At 36.3% G+C, this 26,151-nt stretch overlaps 1 pseudogene; it reads right to left on the reverse strand.

Annotated features, from left to right (window-relative positions):
* Positions 2,521-21,643, reverse strand: LOC102173823 (annotated as a pseudogene).

Genomic DNA, 26,151 nt, shown 5'->3' on the forward strand with positions numbered 1-26,151 from the left:
GACTCCATGGACTGCAGCCTATCAGGTTCTTCCGTCCATGGGATTTTCCAGGCAAGAGTACTGGAGTGGGTTGCCACTGCCTTCTTCTCAGGAGGAGAAGAGGGGGAATCAAGAGGGAAGAGAACAAGCTAGCCGATAAACACTTCCCTATGTGTTTTCCACAGACTGGATCCCTCCGAGATTTTCACAGAGTTACATAAAGAAGAGAAGAGGGAGGAAGGAGACAGAGGTGGCCAATAGGATAAAAGGGGGAACCAAAAGGGGAGAGACAGATCTAACCAGTAATCAGTTCCCTAAGTGTTTTCCACAGTCTGGAACACATAAAGAGATTCACAAACTTTGGTAGAGAAGAGAAGGGCGAGGGAGCAGATAGAGGTGAACTGATGGAGAAAAAGGAGAGTCCAAAGGGGGAGAGAGAAGTCAAAGAAGTCAAGCCAGTAATCTCACTCCCAAGTAAAAATGGGTACTGAAGATTGGGTTCTTAAAGGTACAAAATTGATAACAAAAACCAAAAAGCAAAGATTAAAAATCTAGAGTAGAGTTTGGATTCTCAAAAATACAATATTAAAGAAAAAAGTCACAAAAATTATAAATATATATATGTATATATATGAAGTTTGCTTTTAAAAAGAGGTCTTTTTTGCAAAGTAATAGTAGGTTATAAAATGAAAATTAAAGAAGTAATAGAGAACTTAAAAATATATGTATTATATTTTTAATTTAAAGAAAGATAATAATATATCTAGGACTTTCTCTGGTGGTGTTGTGGACAGTGTAAGGTCAGTTCATTTTCAGATAGTTCCTTGATCCAGCTTATAATTCTCAAGATCTATAGGCCCCTTCCTATGTAGTCGGTGCTAACTACAGGGTTTTAATCTGTTGCACCTGTCACTTCCAAGGTGGTTCCCTCTGTTTTGCTTCTTCTGTTTGCTGGTCTTTTCAGTGTCTAATTTCTGCCCTGACACAAGGGGGCAGTGGTTGACACTTTTTTTAGGCTCACTTGTTCAGTTGTACTATGGGGAGGGAGGAACACTGCAAACAAATAACACTGGTGTCTGTGGGGAGTGTTTGCAGTGTCTCAGCCACACTGGGTTTGCCCCCACTCACGGCGTGTGTGCCTTCCCTGTCTACACTGCTTAGGCTCTAGGTTGCTCTGCTGGGAACCATCTGAGGGTGGCCCTGGGTTGTATGCACTTCCCAGGTCTAAGCCGCTCAGGTTCAGGTTCTCAGGTACTCCACAGAAACGCAGACTCAGTTGAGCCTGTGTTTGTGCCCTTTCCAGGTCCAAGCAGCTCAGGTGACCTGGTGTTTGGCGAGCACAGTTGCTGCAACTTATTGCTGCCCAGTTTTCTGGGTGTACAACCAGCACGCCTTCTCAGACAGATGTTGACCATCCAGAATCCCAAGAAGTCTTGGTTAGCAATGAAGCCTGCTTGCAGTTTGGTAGATGATGCCTCTGTGGGGCTGTGATTGCCCCCTTCCAGCTCTGGCTGCCCTCGCCTGCCTGTCTCCGGTGGGAAATGGGCTGGTCCACAGCTGGCTAGCTCTGCTCAGTCCTTTGTTCTTTGAGCGGGCCTGGCAGTGTCTTAGGTTAGGGCTTTATGCAGGGTAGCTATCCCACAGTCTGGTTTGCTATCCCAAGTTAGTTCCTCAGATTTCCCTTGGGGCATTCAGGTCCGTTCCTTAATCTAAGCAATACAGGCCGTGCCTCCCTACTCAGCCCCCGCTTGCTAGTGGTGGATGTGGGTGTCTGTACTGCTTCTCTGATGGGAGTTACCATTGGGCATGTAATCTATGGGTTTTAATTATTTATTTATTTTTCCTCCCTGTTATTTTGCTCTCTGAGGTTCCAAGGCTCACCACAGACTCACCAGTAAGAGTGTTACATGGTGTTTGGAAACTTCTCTCTTTTTTAAGACTCCCTTCCCAGGACAGATCTCCATCCCTACCTCTTTTGTCTCTTTTTATCTTTTATATTTTTTCCTGCCTCCTTTCAAAGACAATGGGCTGCTTTTCTGGGTGCCTGATGTCCTCTGCCGGCATTCAGAAGTTGTTTTGTGGAATTTACTCAGCATTCAAATGTTCTTTTGATGAATTTGTTGGGGAGAAAGTGGTCTCCCTGTCCTATTCCTCTGCCATCTTAGGACCGCCCCGCCCCCCACCCTGCCCTGTTTTTTCCATTCAGGTTTTAAAAAGTGAAATGAGCATTTCAGCTGACACTATGATGGAGCAAAGCAGGCTTTTTCAACCATAAACTGATATCACCTCTTGGTCATAAACCCTGCAGAGATTCAAGATGAGTCTCAAATTTCAAAGAGAGTCAGCAGAGAGTGCAAAGATATATGAACAGAGGAGAAAGCTGATGAAGGCACAAATGACCCCAAGGGATTTTTAGAACCATTTTCATTTAATAAGCCAGAGTAGCAACCTAAAGACCTTGGCTGTCATCACATCAGAATATTTTTAATGGCTTGCTGCGGGGAAACATGATGGACAGCCGCCGTCCTCTGGCTCACAGTGTTAGGAGGGCAGCTCCAGCACCAACTCCATAGCGAGCCTATGGCTAGGGGTGTAGTAGAGGTATTTCTTGCCAGATGGGAGCTCTTTGGTGAGAAGACTCCTTTAGGGAAAATTTTTTTGGCTTCCTCTTCAGGAATGGTTGGAAGGACCATCATGCTGTCCCCGTTCTTCCATTCAACCAGGGTGACCTCCTTCTTCTCTGCTCTCAGCTGGAAAGAGAATCTCATCAAAGTTCCTGCCAGTGGTAGCTGAGTAGAGGATGGACAGTTTTGGTTTATTATCAGGACCAAAAACAAACGCCACATGAGCGGTCACAGGCATGCCCTTTTTGTCATTCTCTGCTGGGTCCAGCATGCCCAACTGGATGGCAAGGTCCCCATTCTTATCATCAGTGATGGGAAAGCATAACTTTTCTGTGGCTCTTCACCATTGTAAGTGTTGATATCCTTGCTCCATGCAAGATAGTCTTTCACACTGTCTATGGAAAGAGCAATCATCTTAATTTTTCTCTTGGCAAATTCTGGTGCCAGCTTTGCTGCTCTGCCGAGTTCCGTGGTACGCACTGGGGTAAAATCCCGAGGGTGCGAGAAGAGAATTACCTATGAGTCTCCCAGATAGTCATGGAAACGGATGAAGCTGATGGTAGTACTTGCCTCGAAGTTGGGAGCCTCATCCTGCAGGAGGAGACCTCCACGCGTGGTGGCAGTGGTGATAGGGATGTAGGAGGAAGTGCAGGACTCCCCACCACTAGCCTATGGTTCTAGTTTCTCCAGTTGCTCATTTTTAATGTGCTTAGTTTTCGTTACTGAGTGATAGAATTTTCTTATATATTTTGGATATTAATCCTTTATCAGGCATATGGTTTACAAATATTTTCTCCCATTCCATAGGAAATTTTATTGATTACTTCCTTTGTTCATTCTTCTTAGTTGCCTGTGCTTTTGTATCATATAAAAAATTCATTGTAAAGACCAAGGTAGAAATTATTTTTATTTTTTTAATCTAGGAGTTTTACAATTTAAAGTCTGTCTAAGTTTTTAATTAAAGTTGATTTCTGTACATGGTGTAAGATAAGTGTCCAATTTCATTCTTTTGTATATGAATATGCAATTTTCTCAACAGTATTCATTGAAGAGGTTATTTTTTCCCCACCTTATATTCTTGGCACCTTTGTTAAAGATCATTTGATTATACATTGTGGGTTTATTTGAGGGTCTTCATTCTGTTCTGTTGGTCTATGTGTTTCTTTATATGCCAGTATCATACTGTCTTGATTGTTATATTATAGCTTTGTAGTACAAATAGAAAATTTAAAGTATGATGCCTATAACTTTTTTTCTTCTTTCACAAGATTGTTTTAGCTATTTTGAATCTTTGTGGTTCCATTTGATTCTTAGGATTATTTTTCCAACATTTGTGAAAAATGCCATTGAAATTTTGCCATGGATTTTATTAAATCTGTAAATTACTTTTTCTAGTACAGATGTTTGGTGATGGTGAAGTCGCTCAGTCGTGTCCGACTCTTTGCAACCCTGTGGACTATAGCTGACCAGGCTCCTCCGTCCATGGGATTCTCCAGGCAAGAATACTGGAATAGGTTGCCATTTCCTTCTCCAACAGATGTTTTAACAATACTAATTCTTCAAACAGACCTTCCTTATTGGCTCAGCAGTAAAGAAACTGCCTGCCAATGCAGGAGATGAAGAATCCATCTGGAGAAGGAAATGGCAACCCACTCCAGTATTTTTGCATGGGAAATCCCATGGACAGAGGAGCTTGGTGGGTTACAGAGTCAAAAAAGAGTCAGACATGACTTAGACAAACAACAATAGCAATACTTGAACATATACTATTTTTCCATTCATGTATATTTTCTTCAATTTCTTCCCTTAATTTCTTGTAGTTTTCAATGTACAAGTATTTAACTTCCTTGGTTAAATTAATCCTCAAGTATTTTATTCTTTTTTTTTTTAATTTTAAAATCTTTAATTCTTACATGCATTCCCAAACATGATGTTATTATAAAAATGATTGTTTTCTTAATTTCTTTTTTTTTCTGAGAGTTTATGCTTAATGTATAGAAATGCAACTGATACTTCAATGTTGCTTTTGTATTCCTGAAACTTTACTGAAATTAATAACATGGAAGGAAAGAAAAAAATAGAATTGTATTCGGTAAAAGATTCTGATAGACTGAAAAATTTCCAGTGACACAACCAATGTCTTAGCTCTCAACTTCTGTTTCCTGAACTCTTGCTAAATCCAAATTGGCCAGCCAGTGGCTATTCACTCATTCAACAAACATTCAATTATTCATCATGGGCTTAATTACAGCCCCAGTCTTAATTATGCTGCATCCAGTCCTATAATTAAGGCAACCTCAGTTTCTCCATCCTGGCCAAAAATTTCAACAGATTTTTCAACAATGTTTAGAGTCAAGTCATACCAAACTCTAGTAACCTTTCCCAATCTATCTTATAAATTTTTGTTTCTTGTTTTCACAGAGGCATCTTTTTTATTTTTTAAATTGTTCTCATATAGCAAAGATGTAGTAAAAATTACAGTTAACGTATTTGGTTGTCTTTCTCCTTCAACGACTCCAATTTTAGCATAGTTTCTAAAAATGCAACTAATTTGGAATTAATGAAATTTTTCCTTTTATTTTCCTAACAAAATGCAATATGGTAAGACAGTATATTGAAAAGAAGTACAATAATTCCTTGGCATCCATGAGGGATTGGTTATACTCCTCCCTCAAATCTCTCCACAAGGCCCCCATGGTAAACCTGAGATGCTTGGATTCCTTAGTCAGTTCCATATTCATGATTCAACCAACTGGGACAAGACCAGCTGTTGGCTGACTCTGGATGTCAAATGGCTGATTTCATGGGCAAGATGGTGCAGGATATACTGAAAATTGCTATTTTAGTCAATTTGATGCTTTTAGATTATGCCTCTGCCTTATTTGATTGAATAGTTCCTATAGTGACACTAAATTTTATTTTACTTATTAAATATGTTCTGTTTGAATTTATGTGCTAGTTGTTCTGTAAAACCAAATATAATGCTATTTATATTTCTCTAAATAATTCTCATTAGCAAATTAAGGTTTTCCTTCTTAAAAATAAAACTAATGCAATGCTTTTTGATATATTTTTGATTCCTGTTCATTAATGTGTTATAACAGTCATGCACATGCACACTTACACATCCTTTCACTTAAGTTGGTAAGTAATTATAGCAACAGGAATTTGAATTCTGTACTTAGAGTAATTCCTTCTTGATTCTTACTAGTTATTATTATTTTCTGTAGTGATGAGATACATTACAATAGTAAACTAATTATAATATATTATTTTTTTAATTTATCAGGATTCATGGATATAGAGCCATAATATATTTCTTACAAAAAATCTGCCTTTTGGATATCAGATTTTTTTCTTTTTGGTTAAGGTAAGATAACACTGATTTTGCAATAGCAGAGTATGTGTGTGTGTGTGTGTGTGTGTGTGTGTGTGTGCATGTACACGAGTGTGTGTGTATGTGTGTGTATCTATGTTAATACCTTTTAAATTAAAATGTCAAATTCAGCTTAGCACTGGAAGGGCAGTCTATGCTTGTTTGAGGAATGGCTGTCAAGTTGTCTTTTGTCCTGTCAAATTGCACGCTCTGCTATGGTGATTATTTTAGGCCGAAGGATCACAGAACTCTATATCGATAGTGGCCTGATAAAATGGAAGAAAGTTGAGACAGTCTATTAATTGTTTTGGAGACTGGATTTTGCACTTTGAATTATTTAATGATATTTTTGCCACCTTCCCTACTGATGAATGAATGTCAGGAATTTATTCAAGTTAGGCATGAATAAAGAAGTTGAAATCCACCAGGGTAGTAATTTCCATGAAAAGTTGAATATTTTAGCCTTGTGCTGTAGTTGTAGTTGTAGAGGCCATGTTTGTTCTGTTATTTGCAAAAGCAAATTTTTACTTGTATGTATTTTTTTTCTGAATTTTCTCAATGACTATCCATTTAGAAAAAATTTATATATGTTTGCATGTATCTATCAATTTCTAGCCTGAAAGGATTTGATGATTAGGATTCTTGGGATCCTTTTTTCAAGTGATAAGAAAGGTCTAGGATTAACTCACCCATGTAGATTCTCCAGAATTGCCTAGGAAATCCAGTGGTGTCAGCAGCTATATCCAGCTATAGTGTTGGTGTCAGCTGCTCCAGCTGTGTCCACGTGACATTGTAACCTGACTCCTTTGCATTATAATCATGATGCAGTAGCTGAAACTTAGCATTGCTGTCTTTCTTTCTGTGTATCTAATTTTGTAAACTTTCTGCCAGCCTTAGGAGCTAATCAGTAGCTTTCCTACATGTTTTTCTTATTTGAGATAGAGTTTATTTCTCAAGCTGAAAATGACAGAACCAGCACTTAAACAGAAAATTTGCAGCTACATTCTCAAGTATAAGCTAAATTAAAATTCTATATTTTCCTTCTGAAATAATTATGGTCATTATAAAATGACCATAATTTTAGTCAGCTTCACTTTGTTTTATCCTTAAAGTCTATTTTGTTGGAAAGTAATATAGCTACAAGCACTTTTTATTTTTGTTTAATTTAGAATTTTCATGTTATAACTTTTTTGATTCTTAACCTTCTTCTTGCCTGTGCCCTTCCATCTTAAATATGTCTCTTGTGAACCACATAGACTTGTCAGTTAATTATGTATGTTCCAACAGAGGAAACGGTGGCAGACTTTATGTTTTGGGGCTTCAAAATCACTGCAGATTGTGACTGCAGCCATGAAATTAAAAGACACTCACTCCTTGGAAGAAAAGTTATGACCAACAAAGACAGCATATTAAAAAGCAGAAGCATTACTTTGCCAACAAAGGTCCATCTAGTCAAGGCTATGGTTTTTCCCGTAGTCATGTACGGATGTGAGATTTGGACTACACAGAAAGCTGAGCGTTGAAGAATTGATGCTTTTGAACTGTGGGGTTGAAGACTCTTGAGAGTCCCTTGGACTGCAAGGAGATCCAACCAGTCCATCCTAAAGGAAATCAGTCCTGAATATTCATGGGAAGCATTGGTGCTGAAGCTGAAACTCCGACTTTGGCAACCTGATGCAAATAACTGGTTCATTTGAAAATAACCTGATGCTGGGAAAGATTGAAGCCAGGAGAAGAATGGGACAACAGAGGGTGAGATGGTTGGATGGCATCACCAACTCAGTGGACATGAGTTTGAGTAAGCTCTGGGAGTTGGTGATGGACAGGGAGGCCTGGCATGTTGCAGTCTATGGGGTTGCAAAGAATCAGACAGGACTGAGTGACTGAACTGAACTGAACAACTTTGCAATATATAAACAATCATTCCCGGTGAAGTTGGCAGTTCTATAAATCATGAACTTCTTTGAAGCTGAACTCCAATAGAAAGCCCTGGAGAGAAAGGCATGTGGGTTACCGTCACCATAAACTGCTTTTCACTAGTAGCAATATATGTTATCCTTGCAGCAATTTACTCAAGCTATTTAATGCAAGTATAATTGTCTCCATTTTATTGTTGAGCACAGGAAAATCAATTTCCCAAAGAGACACAAGAAGAAAAACAAGGGTTCAAATTCATAGCTTGTGATGTTATGATATATTTTTTTAAAAAATATATCATTGTCATGCATAAACTGAGATTAAATAGATTGTCCAGCTTCATGAAATCTCTTTTGAATCCACTCATTTACTTTTTCATACTTCTATCTTCATATGCCCTTTGATACATGACTCCAAAAATCACTTTCTGTCTGGGAAGCAAATGTTTAAATTTGAAGGGTCATCCCCATGCACCAGCCCCAAGCAAGCTGCACCCTACGTCAGACATGGACTGGCGATTCAATTCTTACATGACAGTATACATGTTAGAATTCCCATTCTCCCAGAGAGATGTTGTGGGGAGGGAGGTGGGAGGGGGGTTCATGTTTGGGAACGCATGTAAGAATTAAAGATTTTAAAATTTAAAAAAAAATAAAAAATAAAAAAATAAAATAAAATAAAAATAAATAAATTTGAAGGGAGGGGAGATATAGGGAGGTAGAATTTTTAAAAAAAATTCCTAAAAAATAATATTCTGTGCATGTATTTACATACTATTCACTAGACTTTGTTCTATAGGCTTTTACCTGCATTGATTAATTAAATTCACATAGCAATCATATGAGGTAGTAATAGTTAAATGATTCATTTTATTCTTATTTTGCAGGTCTGGGAACTAGACAGCGAGATTAAGGGTCTCTTTCAAGGCTGTATAGTGAATAAATGGAAGAGCTGGGCTTTAACCTGAGGCTTTCTGCTTCAGAGTTTATGCCTTTAACCATTCCTCTTAAAGACATTTTGTCACACTGAGGATTTTAAACAGAAAGTGCTTTTGTAAGATATTATTTGTTTGGGGAAAGATATTAATGATATTGGAGAACAGTATTGGTTTCCAAGGCATCCCTCAATTAACAAAGACAGATTTCTTGGAATATAAAGTTATTAAGATTTGATTTTTCTAATTTATATGTTCCAATAATATATTTTACTACACTAAAAATGATACAATATTTATGAAATATGAATAAGCTAGTTAACATTTCTTATCTCAAGACAGAATTTTTAAGCCTTATAGCTAATGGGAATTCTTCACTTACTTTTTTAGTCAATAAATTTGAGTATTAGAAATAAAACAACATCATTTCCCACAAATATGCATGCATTGGGCATTTACTATTTAACATGCAGCTGTCCTGATCTTTAGGGATATAGCAGTGACCAAAGCAGTCAATAAAATCTGTAATCTAAAAGGATCACATATTAGAGGGGGAAGCTTGACCATGAGCAAATAAAGACAATATGTATTATGTTTGATGTGGTTGCTACTATGAAGCAAAATAAGGAAAGTAAGCAGTGTAGATAAAAAATAAAAAGCAACCTTGATAATAGAAGTGAAATTTTATCTTTAAGGTGATCAGGAAAAGAGAAATTGACATTTAAAAGTCAACATAAAGAGAGAAGGGATAAATATCCATGTATTTTAAGGAAGGGAGAATTCCAGGCAGAGCCACTCACAAAGCACTATTCTTGATGTGGGCAGATGCCTAGTGTTTTCCCTTGTATTAGGAAAGTTGATCAAGCATATGCAGAGGAAGTCTGTGGATCTTTTCTTTCTTTCCAAGAACAGCAAATTGTAGATTTCATGGAGTTAAAAATAAGGAGTATTTTCACTTTTTAAAATAAAAGTGTATTTAAGACACAAGTTCCTTAATGATATTATGTATGTTTTTTATGAAACATGATGAATATTTTAGGTATGTCAATTAATTGTGATCACTCATTAAACGATAGCTTAAATACAAAATACAATATTTTTTACATTTTTAATAATTCATTTTATGTGTTTTGAATATCTTTCAAATATAGCTATTTTACTTCATAAAATGTTTTTCTAATCAAAAATATACATTTAAATCACCCAATTATAATAGCAAAAAGAAACACAAAAAATGAAAACAGTTTAAGAGATCTCTGTGATAACATTAAACATAAAATGGGGTCCCAGAGAAAAGAGACAGAAGAAATCAAAAATGTGTTTGAAGGAATTATGGCTACAAACTTCATGAACCTGAAGAAAGACAGATATCAAGGTTTAGAAAGCAGAGAGCATTCCAAACAAGATTAACCCCTAAAAACCACATCAAGAAATATCACAAGTAAAACTGCAAAAGTTAAAGATAAAAAGAGGTTCTAAAAAGAAGAGAGAAAACAAAAGAGTCATATACAAGGGAAATTTCTGTTCAGCTATCAGCTGACTTAAGGAAGATTTACAGACCAGAAGAGAGATGGTATCATATATCCAAAGTGCTGGAAGGGTAAATCTATAATCTAGGATACTCTACCTAGCAAGATTATTGTTTAGAAACAAAGGAAAAACAAGTAACTTATCATATATGAACCCCTTGGTAATAAAAATCAAAAAACCTATATTAGATATAATGAACAGATGATCTGTTCTTTAATATAACTGTGATTTTAAAGTCTCCTACTATTATTGTATTGTTGCCATTTCTCCCTTTATGTCTTTTAGTATTTGTTTTATATGTTTTGGTGTGCCTAATATTTGGTGCATACATGTGAACAGAGTTTATCTCCTTCCTTTGTATTGATTGTCTCTTTGTATCCATTATCATTATATAATGGCTTTCATCATTTTTGTTCTAGAATTTGCTTAAAAGAAATATGTTGTTATCCCCTCTTTCTTATCATATCTATTTGCATGAAATATCTTTTTCCATTCCCTCATTTTTAGTCTGTGTGTGTCTTTGGATCTGAAGTTATACCTTGAAGTAAGTAAGTAGAAAGAATTGGATTTTTTAAATCCAACCATCTACTCTGTATCTTTTGATTGGATCATTCACTGACATTTAAAGTAATTATTGATAGATATGCTCTTATTGACATTTTATTACTTGTTTTCTAATTATTTTTTTCAGTTTTTCTCTGCTTATTTCTTCTTTTTGCTTCTTCCCTTGTGGCTTGATTTTCCTTAGCAGTATGCTTATGTTATTTTAGGTTTATTTTCCTGGGTTTGACAAAAAAATCTTATATTAATGGACAGATCATCTAGATAGAAAGTTAAAAGGTTTTCTTTTAAATTTTCTTAAACAGTGGTATGAAATGAAACAATAGGCCAGTTGAAGTCAATAAGTACCTATAGGACATTATATCCAAAAACAGAAGAATACATGTTCTTTTCAAGTGCCCATAAATTGCTCTTCAAGATAGATTACATGCTAGGCCACAGTACAAGTCTCAATAAATTTGAGAGGATAGAAATTATATCAAGGACTTTGATTGACCAAAATTGTATGAAACTAGAAACCAAATGACATAAATAAAAATGGGAAAAGAACAGGTATGCAAATACTGAAAGGTTGTTGCTGAGCCATGAAAGACAGTGGGATTCTTGGCCTCTGGAGGAGAGGAATTTAATCTGGGGCCAGTGACGAGGCCTGATCACTCAGAGCTTTTGTGTAATAAAGTTTTAGTAAAGTATAAAAGATAGAGAGCACTTCTGACAACAGACATCAGAAGGGGTCAGAAAGAGTGCCCCCCTGCTAGTCTTTAGCAGGAAGTTATATATCTACCAGCAGGCTGCTAATTAGACAAAGAAAATGTCCTAAAACTCAGAGAGTGGCACCAGGTCCCTCACAACATAACATGGATTCTGAGATAACATTGGCACAAGGTTAGTCATCCTGGGCCATGAAATAATTGATATGAATCTTGAAGAAAGAGGTTTCTAAACTAATACAGTCTCATCAACATAGGTTAGGTGAACATTTGCATAAGTAAAACATACTGGTTTGTTGGTTAAAATACACTGGTTTGTCCAGTTGGTTCTGAGTCTTAGGTGGAACAGACTTGAAGAAAGACAGAGTCTAAGCTAAGTACATAGTTCATTAACACAGCTTAAGAAAAATATTTCCATAAGAAAAGCTCAAGGGTTGAGAAAAGTTAAATTCAGGTGGAACCAGGTGTTGTAATGGAACACAGAATTTTAAAAGAAATCTTTTAATTTTGTATAGAGAAGGGAAAAAAAAATCTGGCACTTACAGTTTTTTTCCTCCTGCTGCTGAAGAGACAGAGAAAAACTGTCTAACACTTGCAGTCTATTTCCTCCGTTTGGGGCCCCCTAGCCTTCCTGCCTGTTGCCCTCTCAACACTAAACAAAAAGCTACTATAAAAATGATGGGTCAATGATGATATCAAAGAAGAATTCATAAAATACCTTAAGACAAAAGAAAATAGAAACACAGCTTTCCAAAGTCCATGGGATTTACCAAAAGCAATTTTAAGAGAGAAGTTCATAGTAATACACACATCCCTCAAGAAACAAGAAAAATTTCAAGTTAACAACCTAACCTACCACCTAAAAGATTAGGAAAAGAAGAACAAAGCTTAAAATAAGCAGAATTAAAAAATTAATGAAGAGAAAGAAAATAAATAGAAAATAAAAAAATAATATGAAAGATAAACGAACACAAGATGGAGGTTTTTGAAAAAATAAAATTGATAAGTCATTAGCCAGTTTTACTAAGAAGGAAACAAAGTACCCAAATAAAAATTATAAGAAATGAAAGTGGATAAATAAAAACCACTACCAAGAGATAGAAACAAAATCAGAAAAGAATACTATGAGTAGCTATACATCAATGTAGTGGACATCCAAAAGAAATGGACAGATATCTGGAAACATACAACCTGCCAAGAAATGAAGCAAGAACAAAGACAATTTGAACAAACTGAACACTAGCAGTGAAACACTAACCTATAAAACTTCCAGCCAACAAATTTGATATTCTATCAAATATATAAAGAAGAATTAATATCTAACCTTATCAAACTATGTCAAAAAATTGAAGAGTTTGTAACATTTCCAAATGTATTCCATGAGGCCACAATTACCCTGATACCAAAATCAAACACACAGTACAAAAAGAGAAAATCACAGGCCAATATCTTTGATAAATATAGATACAAAAATCCTGAAAAATATTAGCAAATAGAATCCAATGAGAGATTAAAAGGGCCAGTTGAACTCAATAGGTACCTAGGTATCTCAGTTGGTAAAGAATCCCCCTGCAATGCAGGAGACCTGGGTACAATCCTTAGGTTGGGAAGATCCCCTGGAGGAGGGCATGGCAACTCTCTCCAGTACTAGGGGCTTCCCTGATGACTCAGACAGGTGGTAAAGAATCTGACTGCAATGCAGAAGACCTGGGTTCTATCCCTCGGTCAGGATGATCCCCTGGGGAAGGAAATGGCTTCCCACCACAGTCTTTTTGCCTGGAGAATCCCATGGACAGAGGAACCTGGCAGGTTACAGTACATAGGGTCCCAAAAAGTCAGACATGACTGAACAACAAACACTTTCATAGGGTGTTATTTCCAAAACCCGATATATATCCAATATCATATATTGTGATCAAATTAGCTTTATTTCAAGGATTCAAAGATGACTTGATATCCACAAATCAATCAGTGTAATACAACACATTAACAAAAGGTCAGAAAAAAGCCACATGGTCATCTCAATAGGTGCAGAAAAATCATTTGACAAAAGTCAACATCCATTCTTGATTAAAAGAAAAACAAAAAACCTCACCAAAGTAGGGATAGAGGGAACAAACATATCTCAACATAATAAAGGCCATTTACAAAAAACCTATAGCCAATATAATATGCAATGCTGAAAAACTGAAAGCCTTTCCTCTAAATTCAGGAACAAGCCAAAATTGCTTACTATTGGCATGTTTATTTAGCATAGTATTGGAATCCTAGCCACAATAGACCAAAAAAAAAAAAAAAAAAAAAAGAAAGAAAGAAAGAAAAGAAAAGAAATAAAAAACATTCAAATTACAAAGAAATGAGTAAAACTGTCGCTATTAGCAGTTTAAGGGAACTTTATATAGAAAACTCTGATGTCTCCACCAAAAAGTATTAAAAAAATCATTATGAATTCAGTAAAGGTGCAGTATACAAGATTAACATGCAGAAATCTGCTGCTTCTTTCAGTTCAGTTTAGTTCAGTCACTCAGTCGTGTCCGACTCTTTGTGACCCCATGAATTACAGCATGCCAGGCCTCCCTGTCCATCATTAACTCCCGGAGTTCACTCAAACTCCCATCCATCAAGTCGGTGATGCCATTCAGCCATCTCATCCTCTGTTCCCCTTCTCCTCCTGCCCTCAATCCCTCCCAGCATCAGAGTCTTTTTCAATGAGTCAGCTCTTCGCATGAGGTGGCCAAAGTACTGGAGTTTCAGCTTTAGCATCATACACTAGTAATTAAATATCAGAAGGAGAAAGTAAAGAAGTGCTATTTAAAATTTCATCAAAACTTAAAATACCTAGGAGTAAACTTAACCAAAGTAATGAAAGACTCATAATCTGGAAGCTATAGACTACTGATGAAGGAAACTGAAGTTGATAAAAATAAATGGAAAGATCACCCATGCTCTTGGTTTGGATGTAATATTGCTAAAATGTCTGTACTACCCAAAGCAATGTACAGATATAATACAATCTCTGTGGAAATACCCATGACATTTTCACAGAACTAGGACAAATTATCCTAAAATTCATATGGAAACAGAAAAGATGCTGAATTGCCAAAGCAATCTGGAAACAAAATAACAAAGTTGAAGATACGACCTTCCCAGACAATCCTATGAAGCTCAGGTGGTCAAAACAATATGTATTGGCACAAAACAGACACATAAATCAATGGAACAGAATAGAAAGCCTGGAAATAAATTCACATACCTATGGTTAATCAACACAACAAAAGAAACAAAATATGTAACAAAGTTAAGACAGTCTTGTCAATAAGTGCTGCTGGGAAAACTGGACAGCAACGTGTCAAAGAAAAAGATTACAACTGTTTCTCATAATACCATATACAGAAATAAACTCAAAATAGATGAAAAACCTAAATGTAAGGCCCAAACTATAAAACTCTTAGAAGGGAACATAGGCAGAACAGTTTTTGGCATAAAACATGGCAATATTTTTTGGCTCTGGCTGGTTACATGTTAGTAATTAGTTTTACAACATGCAGGTGCAGAAGAATTAACAATTACAGCGTGCAGGTACAGGCGATATCATTAATCTGAGACAACTTGACCTTTACTTTCAAATCTTTGTTTGCCATCTGTGAGGAGGGGGTTTCCTGGTTTTTCTTTAATGATGGTTAATGGGATTCAGAGCCAAGTCACATCAAAAGCAATAAGAAACAAAAGCAAAAATAAAGAAATGGGACTTAATGAAACTTAAAAGCTTTTGCACAGCAAAGGAAACCGCTGACAAAACAAGAAGTCAAACCAGGGAATGGGATAAAATATTTACAAACAATAAGACTGAGAAAGTGTTGATATCCAAAATATCTAAACAGCTCATTAAAGACAATCTCAAAAACAAACAAACAAACAAACAAAAAAACCCAACCAACTCAATCAAAAAATGGGCAAAGACTTGAATAGGTATTTTTCAAAGGAAGCTATACAGGTGGATAATAGCCACATAAAAAGATGCTCACTATCATTAATTATGACAGAATTGAAAATCAAAATAACAATGAGATATCACCCCACACCTGGCAGAATGGCTATCATCAAAATGTCTACAATTACAAACGTTGATGAGGTTGTGGAGAAAAGAAAGAGAACCCTGGAATGCTGATGATGGGAATATAAATTGGTTCAGCCACTGTGGAATCCGGTATAGAAGTTTCTCAGAGTGTTGAGGGGAGGGCAAGAGGGATTTCATCCTGAAGACGGTCAGCCATCTCAAGGCAGGATGTGAACTGGGTCTGAACTCTGTTAACCATCCTTAAAGAAAAACCAGGAAACCCCTCCTCACAGAAGGCAAACAAAGATTGGAAGCAAAGGTCAGGTTGTCTCAGTTAGATTAATGATAGCACCTGCACCTTGTAATTGTTAATTCTTCCTCACCTACATGTTGTAACGGAGAAGGCAATGGCACCCCTCCAGTACTCTTGCCTGGAAAATCCCATGGAGGGATTACATGGAGGGCTCCTCCTCCCATGGAGGAGCCTGGAGGCTGCAGTCCATGGGGTCGCTAAGAGTTGGACACAACTGAGCGACTTCACTTTCAATTTTCACTTTCATGCATTGGAGAAGGAAATGGCAACCCACTCCAGTATTCTCGCCTGGAGAATCCCAGGGATGGGAGAGCCTGACGGGCTGCCGTCTATGGGGTTTCACAGAGTCAGACATGATTGAAGCGACTTAGCAGCAGCAGTAGCAGCAGCAACCAGCCATGTAGCAAAAGGTATAAAACTGAGTCCTCCTATATAATTGGGGTCCTTGTTGGGAACAAATTCCCCTTCCTTGGACCTGATAGCTTAATGAACTATACTCCACTGTCTTGAGTGTCCTCTGGGAAGTATTTTGTGACTTCAGATTCTAAAACAAAAATACGAAAAATAGAAGTACCATATGATCCAATAATTTCACTCCTGAGGGTGTATTCTAAATGGACAAAGAAAAAAAATTAATTAAAAAAGATACACACACCTCCATATTCATAGCATTCCTATTTACAAAAGCCAAGCTCAAGAGGTAGAGGACATATGTAAATCCAAGACTCATTCATGTTGATGTATGGCAGAAACCAACACAATATTGTAAAACCATTATCCTTTAATTAAAAATAGATTTTAAAAAATCAGAGAAAGACAAAAAAAAGAAAAAAAGAAAGCTATGGAAGAAAACTGAGGGTCCATCAACAGTGTATTAAGAGTCTACCTTTATTTATCAACAATGAATAAAGAAGATGTGGTCTGTGTGTGTGTGTGTGTATGTGTTTGTGTGTCTATCTATGTATTGAAATTTTACTTATCCAAAAAAAAAAAAAAAAAAAGAAAGAAATTCTGCCATTTGCAGCAACAAAGATGGACCTAGAGAATGTTATGCTTAGTGAAATAAGCTGGACAGTAAAAATAAATACAGTATGATGTCATTTATATTTGGAATATGAAAAGTAAAACCAACAAATATATATAGCAAAAACATAAACAGACTCAGAGATATGGAAAACAAGCTTATTGGTTACCAGAAGAGGGTGGGGTGAGGGAAGGGAAAAGGATAAGACTGGGATACTGGATTGAGAGAAATATTGCACAGTATCACTGGGATTTATACCCATTATCTTATAATAACTTTTAGGAGTATAATCCTAAAAATAATGAATCCCTTTGTTGAAACTAATATGATATTGTAAATCGTTACACTTTTAATGATTAAAGGCACTAACATTTAACAGAAGTAAAGATAAATCTTAGAGATATTTTTTAAAAAATTGTTTTTCTTTCTGGCTTACTTCACTCTGTATAATAGGCTCCAGAAGTAAGCCAGAAAGAAAAACACCAATACAGTATAATAACACATATATATGGAATTTAGAAATATGGAAAGCTGAGTGCTGAAGAATTGATGCTTTTGAACTGTGGTGTTGGAGAAGACTCTTGAGAGTTCCTTGGACTGCAAGGAGATCCAACCAATCCATTCTAAAGGAGATCAGCTCTGGGTGTTCTTTGGAAGGACTGATGCTAAAGCTGAAACTCCAATAATTTGGCCACCTGATGTGAAGAGTTGACTCATTGGGAAAGACTCTGATGCTGGGAGGGATTGAGGGCAAGAGGAGAAGGGGACGACAGAGGATGAGATGGCTGGATGGCATCACTGACTCAACGGACATGAGTTTGGGTGAACTCCAGGAGTTGGTGATGGACAGGGAGGCCTGGCGTGCTGCAGTTCGTGGGGTCACAAAGAGTCAGACACGACTGAGCGACCGAACTGAACTGAACGATAACCCTGTATGTGAGACAGCAAAAGAGACACAGATGTATAGAACAGTCTTTTGGACTCCGTGGGAGAGGGCGAGGTTGGGATGATTTGGGAGAATGGCACTGATACATGTATATTAACATTTGTGAAGTAGATCGTCAGTCCAGGGTCAGTGCATGAGACAAGGTGCTCGGGGCTGGTGCACTGGGATGACACAGAGGGATGGGATGGGAAGGGAGGGGGGAGGGGGGTTCAGGATGGGAAACACATGTGTACCTGTGGCAGATTCATGTCAATGTATGGCAAAACCACGACAATATTGTAAAGTAATTAGCTTCCAATAAAAATAAATAAATTTATATTTTTAAAAAATTATTTTTACTCTGGATACACATTTACAATATATTTTGAAATTTAGTTTAATTTGATCATTTGTATATCCAGTGCAGAAACTATATTTCTTATACAGAAACTATATAGAATCAGCATCATGAGCTTCTAAGGGTATATATAAGCTTGTTCTCTATGATTTTCATCCACTTCAATAAGGTTGATGCTAATTCTTAAATTTCTCACAAATTATTTGAAAGTACTAAGCTAGGGGAAATAAAACGTTAGTTGCTCAGTCCTGTCTGATTCTGACTGATGTAGCCTACCAGGCTCCTTTTTCCATGGTATTTCCCAGGCAAGAATACTGGTGTGGGTTGCCATTTCCTTCTCCAAGGGACCTTCCTGATCCAGGGACCGTGGGTCTCCCACATTACAGGCAGATTCTTTACTGTCTGAGCAACCAGGGAAGCCCAGGCTAGGGGAACTATTCTATTAAATCCAAAGTCTATTGACTGCACAATTTTGATTTAGTTATTTTGAGCACATGCTTTATAAAGTTTTATGGAAATATTGGTGAAAGATACTAATTAAAGTTTTCCATTTTTACCTGGAAATAGTATTTTTTATGATCACAGGGAAGAAAGCTGCTTTGACAAGGACTGGTTGGTTTTACTGATTTTCTTAAACATCTACCTAGTGTGGTTTGGTGAGTGTGAAGGCAAAAGCTGATCAACTACTAGGCTGTTTCACAGAACTCCACAAAAGTTATGGTTGTACTAAAGCGTCAACAAGAATGGAAAGAAGAGGAGAGATTCAGGTAATTAGTAACAAAACTGAGGGATACGGAAGCCTGCATTCCTCAGTCCATGGAGTTGCAAAGAGTCAGAAATGTCTTAGACAATGACAACAACAAAATAATCTTAATAGGTCTTTTCACATATGCACAATTACAGAGGAAGTATGTTAAGGGTTTATCATCATTCAGCTTTCGGCTTCAGTAGCTTCAGAGATATTGGTGCCATTCTTTAAGACAGGAAACATAGGAGAAGTCTGTCAGGTAAAATAAATTGAGTCTTGAATATATTAAACTTGAGATGCCCTTGAATCATGGAAATACAGGTAACTGAGAACAGATAAATATAGGTCTTTAGATGGATAGAAGCTCTCAGATGGAAGTTTTTGTGGGGAGTCATCAAGCTACAGATAGACAATACTTGAAGACATAGTGGTAAGAACTCTCTAAGGCAGAATATGTATATATCTTCTCTCTAACTTTACATATATAGAAAGACTAAGTCCTGTTAAGACTATCATGTTACTAGTGTCTGAATCTGTCCTATTCTCTCCATTCTCAGTGATGCTACATTATCAAGACAACATAACTCTTTTGTGGAGTTGTATGAAGCAACTTTTGTCTGACTCTCACCAAATCATTTTCCAAAACACAGGCAATGGTATTTTCTTAAATACAAATGTTATCATGCTATTATTTTGCTAAAGCAGTTGTTCATGTGCCTCCCACTTTTCCTAGAAATCTCTCACAACTTTCTAAAGTATGTACTTTACTAGATCTAGTTTATTTTACTGTTAAGTATCTACTCTACTCCACTCTACTGTTCTTTAGTTCATAACATCGACATGAGTTCTTTGAAAACTTCCTTAAACCAAACCTGGTTCAGTTTCACAAACACACTGTTTATCACCATGCATTTTCATTCCTTGATAACTATTCTTTCTCTACTAGTTTATAAACACTGAGAAGGAACTGTCTTTTAAACTTTAATATGCAAGGCTGAGTGTAGTGTTGGATTTAACAAATAGTATTTGCTGCTCTTTTAGAGCAGGCATAGTTAATACATGATTTGAGTCCTATTTTGAAGCAGGTAATACACTAGGTACTATAGTGATGTTGGATGTATAGTGAAGTGTTAACTTGCCTCCCTCGAGTAGCTTATTGTTTAATGTTGGCCATGCAAGGTATAAACTCATGGAAAATAATGAACGGTAAGCTATTTACCTTTGTCAAATACATAATACTGGGAATAATTTTTGCATGAAGTAATTCGAGGACAAACAAATAATTCTATAATGCTTCTTTCCAAACCCCAATTAAGCCTCCTTCCTTGGCTGTCAACAGTGTCATTACCATGATAAATGAGAATCAGGCATTCAATTTGAAAAATAAGCAAGCATTTTATGAATAAACATATTCATTTACATTCAGTTATATAACAAACATTGAAATTCTCTCATGTGGTCTGTGCTATCCTAAATATGTAGACAAATAGCCACAAGTCACGAATAGTTCACATGATAAAAAGAGAAGAAGCAAACACATAATTTAAAACAATATGGTGATATTTCAATGATAGCCATTTGCAGAAGGTAAAAGTCAGAATCAAAACTACCTTGGATATCCAAGAATGTCTGATATATTGGGGGAAATGGGTGGTATTATAATGATTAAACTGACTTAAATGTCCACATGTCATCATTTTAATATCACTTAAATTTAATGGATATTTTCTGATATCTTCAAACACAAAAATTTATGTTACAACACTATAGCTCTATTATTTAATAAAATATATGTATATCAATAGTTGAAGTGAAAATAAATTATTAATTTAATTATGTGTGGATAATTTTATCTCATGAATATTTATAATGTAGATTATTTCTTCAGTAATGCCTTATATAGCATCTAAATTTTATATGATTTCTTTGCTTTTCCAATCCTTTCTTAGGCTAAGTGAATGTTGACCAGAAATTAAATAGTGAATGGAGAAAATGTAATAATTTCAGCAATTTAAAGTTTTTATAATAATTACGCAGAGATAGTTAAATGTTTAGTTTAAAAATAAAATTATTAGTAACAGAAAAAATGGTTATGAAGTTTGATATGATCATAGAAAGACAGATTATAAATTTTCCAATATGGTAGAGTCATTTTTAGAAGCATAAATACACGGAGCCAACTTAAAGACCAAGCTTTCTTTCCTGCTGTTTTAGTGCTTTGAACTTAGAGCAATTAGTTTAAGTTAGTTTTCAGTCAATATTGAGGGTACCATTTTATGTAAAACAATTTTGTGCCAATTATCCACCTTTGGAGTATAGTTAAGAACAAAGTGTTATTAGGCAGTTCATGTCGTTATTTGAAGGAAAAACAAATGAGTACTGTCTTCTGCTAAAGAAGAGGCACAATGCTGTGTCTCACTTAGGCACTGGAAAAGAAGGCGTTTTTCTCCTCAACAACCTTGAAAACGGATGTGAATCAGTAGTATTTCTCCAGGAAGCAAAACCTACCTACGGGAACGTCACAAGATACATCTTCTGGCCCACAGCACTGCACATTTGGAATGCTGCTGAAAGAGGTGGAGGTCATGGTGACAGTAACGCCCCAGTGGAGAAGGTGCTAGGACATGAAGATAGATCTCCCTGCCAAAACCAATTACTATTTAACACTTTTCCTTGACCCAGGGACAGTTTCTTCTCTCTAAAGACTAAAACTGGGAACACCTGCATTGCATTAACAATATTAAATTCCAAAAAATGACTCAGATGAGGGAACTATTGAAAGGCTTAGTTATTCATATAACTGTCATACTGAAGCAAGTAAATAAAATAATATAATAAAAAGATGTTTCTATCAAGAGAATCTAGGACAGATTTCTTGATAATTCAGACAACTTTCCTGATATTTCACATAAAATGTGTAAGGATGTCTGTGATTCCATTCCTACTTTAAAATACTTTCACGTTGACAATAACTTTAAAGTAATTGTACATTAAACCATGGCAACTACATTTTGGTTGATTTTACACATTTTCTGTATTTTTCAAAATTATTTCTTTGTGATACAACTTAGTGAATTAACTGTTTTTCTTTTTTTCCCCAGGCCTGTCAGCTTAAGGACACACAATACTTGCAGAAATTTCATAAACAGTTTAATTCCGCACCAGTGTGACCTGAGGAGTCATCAGCCTTTTTGTTTCCCTCTTCTCCTGAGTATCTTATAACACATGTCCTCACAAAAAAAGTCTGAGAACTTCTTTCCATTGTGATTCCCATTCTGCTGCCAGTCCACATGATATTGCCCTTGAGCAAGGGTTTGGGTCATTTCCACCTTTACTCTTTCACTTATACAACGGATTGTCCTAGAGGATAGGGACCCTAGCTGTTCCACTGCACTACCTCCTCATTCTATATTGCTGCTGGGGACTCACAAGGTGACAATGCCAAACACATAGATTCGCTTTTCTGAAGAACTAGTTAAGTCTTGTGTATATAGATTTTGTTTTCCAATACAGATTTTATGTTAGTTTTATGGAAAGGCATAAACTATTTTGAAGATATTAAAATATACACAATTACTGGGGTAGGAAATACTTAAAAATGACTGCAGCATCTTGTGGTATCAGAAAACTAGGAAGTGTTCAAAAATTAAAACAACAAATAGCTCACTCAGGATGAAATGTCTGTCAAAGGGATACAGGAGCAAACTGGCAGAGCTCCCAGTGGCCAAACCTGGAACTGTTTGAGCAAAAATGTAAAGTAGTCAGCATTACATTAAAATCCAATGTATACATTAATATTCATAAGTCCATACTAATGTAAATACATACATGAAACGTAAATGAATGTATGACATATAAACAAATAAGAGAAATAACACAAAACTCTTGTACAGAAGAATTGTAAATAATAAGAAGATAGTCCACTCTCAAGGTAATGAAGCGTTGCTGCTGCTACTGCTAAGTCGCTTCAGTCGTGTCCGACTCTGTGCGACCCATAGAGGACAGCCCACCAGGCTCCCCTGTTCCTGGGATCCTCCAGGCAAGAACACTGCAGTGGGCTGCCATTTCCTTCTCCAATGCATGAAAGTGAAAAGTGAAAGTGAAGTCGCTCAGTCGTGTCTGACCCTCAGCGACCCCGTGGACTGCAGCCCACCAGGCTCCTCCGTCCATGGGATTTTCCAGGCAGGAGTACTGGAGTGGGATGCCATTGCCTTCTCTGCATGAAGCGTTAACTCTTTACTATTTAAGAGTGAGCTGTGAAGAATGACTTCCTTGCAAAGAGTACAGTACCGAAAGAGAAAAAAAAAGATGTACTTTTAGTGGAGAAATCTGTAAAGCACTACTTTAGTCAGTGATTAAGGTCAGGATCTACAGTAAGTCATGCTGCTAGTATGATATCATGTGATGAAAACTGTATTGTACTTTTGCACTTTTCTTATGCTTCTAAGCTCTTGCCTAAAGATCTGAGCAAACTTTGGGAAGCTTCATGCAAACATTATGGTACTACTTAGATTCTATCTCTCTAATTCTTGCAAATATTTCTATATAACTTCCCTGGTGGCTCAGTGGTAAAGAATCTGCCTGCAATGCAGGAGACTCAAGATCGATCCCTAGGTTGGAAACATTCCCTGGAGAATGAAATGGCCACCCCCTCAAGTATTCTTGCCTGGAGAATCCCATGGATAGAGGAGACTGATGAGTTATAATCCATGAGGTCACAAGAGTCAGATAGGATTTATCCACTAAACCACCAGCCACCACCATGCCCTAATTAGAGTTAGCTATTCAGATATTTTTAAAACTCTATTTAAATGGTTTAGACATTATTGAAATAATATTTTATTATTTAATATTTTATACCACACTTAATAGCCATGATTATTAAAATGGCAGTTATAAGTGACTCTTTTTTATTTTAATATACTTTTTTTTAGGCATTCATGGTGCATCCAGATTATGAACAAAAAAGACGGAAACATTAGAACAACATGGTTCTTTTAAAGTGTTAGAGTATATTTTAGAAAAAAAAAATTGTGTGGGCTTCCTATCACAGTGTTTTCAGTAATAGTAGTTGATGTTTTAAAATTATAGCTTAAAGCAAGAATTATAGGTATAAAAATAAGAAAAAAATCATTTTAATATCTTTCCAACAGAGACCTTTTCAATTGTTATTTAACTGAGTTTCCAGGGATGAATTTCTCGCTGTATAAGAATATAAGAGGGCATGGTCTCTCAACAGTGAAAATTGCTTGAGTGCATGAGGAATTTGAAATTTATAATTAATGATATAAAACATTTCCATAACTGATGTTATTTATCTTCAGTGTTTCATATATGTCAGTGCTTATTTGATACTTCCAGTGGTCATGTACAGAAGTGAGAATTGGACTGTGAAGAAAGCTGATTGCTGAAGAATTATTGCTTTTGAACTGTGGTGTTGGAGAAGACTCTTGAGAGTCCCTTGGACTGCAAGGAGATCCAACCAGTCCATTCTAAAGGAGATCAGTCCTGGGGTTCATTGGAAGGACTGATGCTAAAGCTGAAACGCCAAAACTTTGGCCACGTCATGTGAAGAGTTGACTCATTGGAAAGACTCTGATGTTGGGAGGGATTGGGGACAGGAGGAGAAGGGGATGACAGAGGAGGAGATGGCTGGATGGCATCACTGACTCAATGAACATGAGTTTGGGTAAACTCCAGGAATTGGTGATGGACAGGGAGGCCTGGTGTTCTGCGATTCATGGGGTCACAAAGAGTTGGACATGACTGAGCAACTGAACTGAACTGAACTGAACCAGTTGTTACTTTAATTCTTCTATTTTACGTAATGAATGTAAATTCAATATCTTTTTCCTGTTAATGACACTCTTTTACATGGAATATTAGGAGCCATTCTTATTTTGTGCTGCATTTTCAATGGTTTTGACCAGAGACAAAAGCTCCTGTCTTCAAAACTCACTTTGGTTCTGACTGCTCTCAGGGGAATAATGAACACACAAAATTGGCAAAGGTTAAGACACTAGTATTTACTTAGATCATTTTTAAATAAAAACCCTGTGTAAGGGCAAGTATTCAATAATACTTGAAAGAAAGCTGCCAAAATAAAACCTTCAGAGGAAGAATGTTTCTATTCTACCTTCATATACATGATATCTGGGAACATCAAGAATGTTAACATGGGGAACCCAATACTTTCTCTGCTATAAAGAAAGGAGCAAACTGGCAGGAAAAGACATTTTTAGTACTGGCGTGAGTTTTCTAAAATGTAAGATCAAGTAATTTCTACCAAATAAAGAATGACCACAGTTGGACTCAACGTCAACTCGGGTAAAGTCAACAGAAGTTCCCTGGGCTGTATGTATGGCTTATACTTTGTTCCCAGTTTGTCTCCAGGCATACTGATATAGATTGTGCCAGCATCAAGGACAAGGCACCAGAAGGGCCTGTGGAGCAGATGCATACAGGATATTTCACAGGATATTCACATAATTTTATTCTTAAAAATATTCTGGGGGATACACTGATGATGTACTTCTGAGATAAAAATTCTTATCAGAAAGTTCAATTCTATGATATTTGAAACTTGTTTTTGTAATTTTAAATTTGATTTATGGATCGTTTTGAGCATTTGATTTGGTCTAAGAAATCCATACTTTTTTAAAAATGCATATTTATCATGCTCTTCCAAGATGTTTGCAAATTCTTCAGACTGCATATATCCAAATGGAGAATGACTGGAACTTGTTTTAGAACTTCTATATGGAATGTCATCATTTAACTACAAAAGATAAGCAGGCAGATAAGATGATTAATAGACATTGGATGTCAGTGTCTGTCATTTTTGCTCTTTTTGGTATTTTGTTACATTAATCTGGCTTTGTTAATCAGTTAGTGAGATCTGGGGATAATAAGGACAAAATAGTTGATTTATATATTTTTAAAGATATTGAATATATAAAGGCCAAGAAATGTATGTATATCATAGGTAAAGTATGTAGTTGTAAGAATTTTTCAATAAGTGAATGACTAAGGCAAAGAAAAATCACTCCTAATTAGAAAATCAATTCAATGGATATGATGAATAAAATCAAGTAA

This window comes from Capra hircus, chromosome 6 (assembly GCF_001704415.2).
Source record: "Capra hircus breed San Clemente chromosome 6, ASM170441v1, whole genome shotgun sequence".
Lineage (NCBI taxonomy): Eukaryota > Metazoa > Chordata > Mammalia > Artiodactyla > Bovidae > Capra > Capra hircus.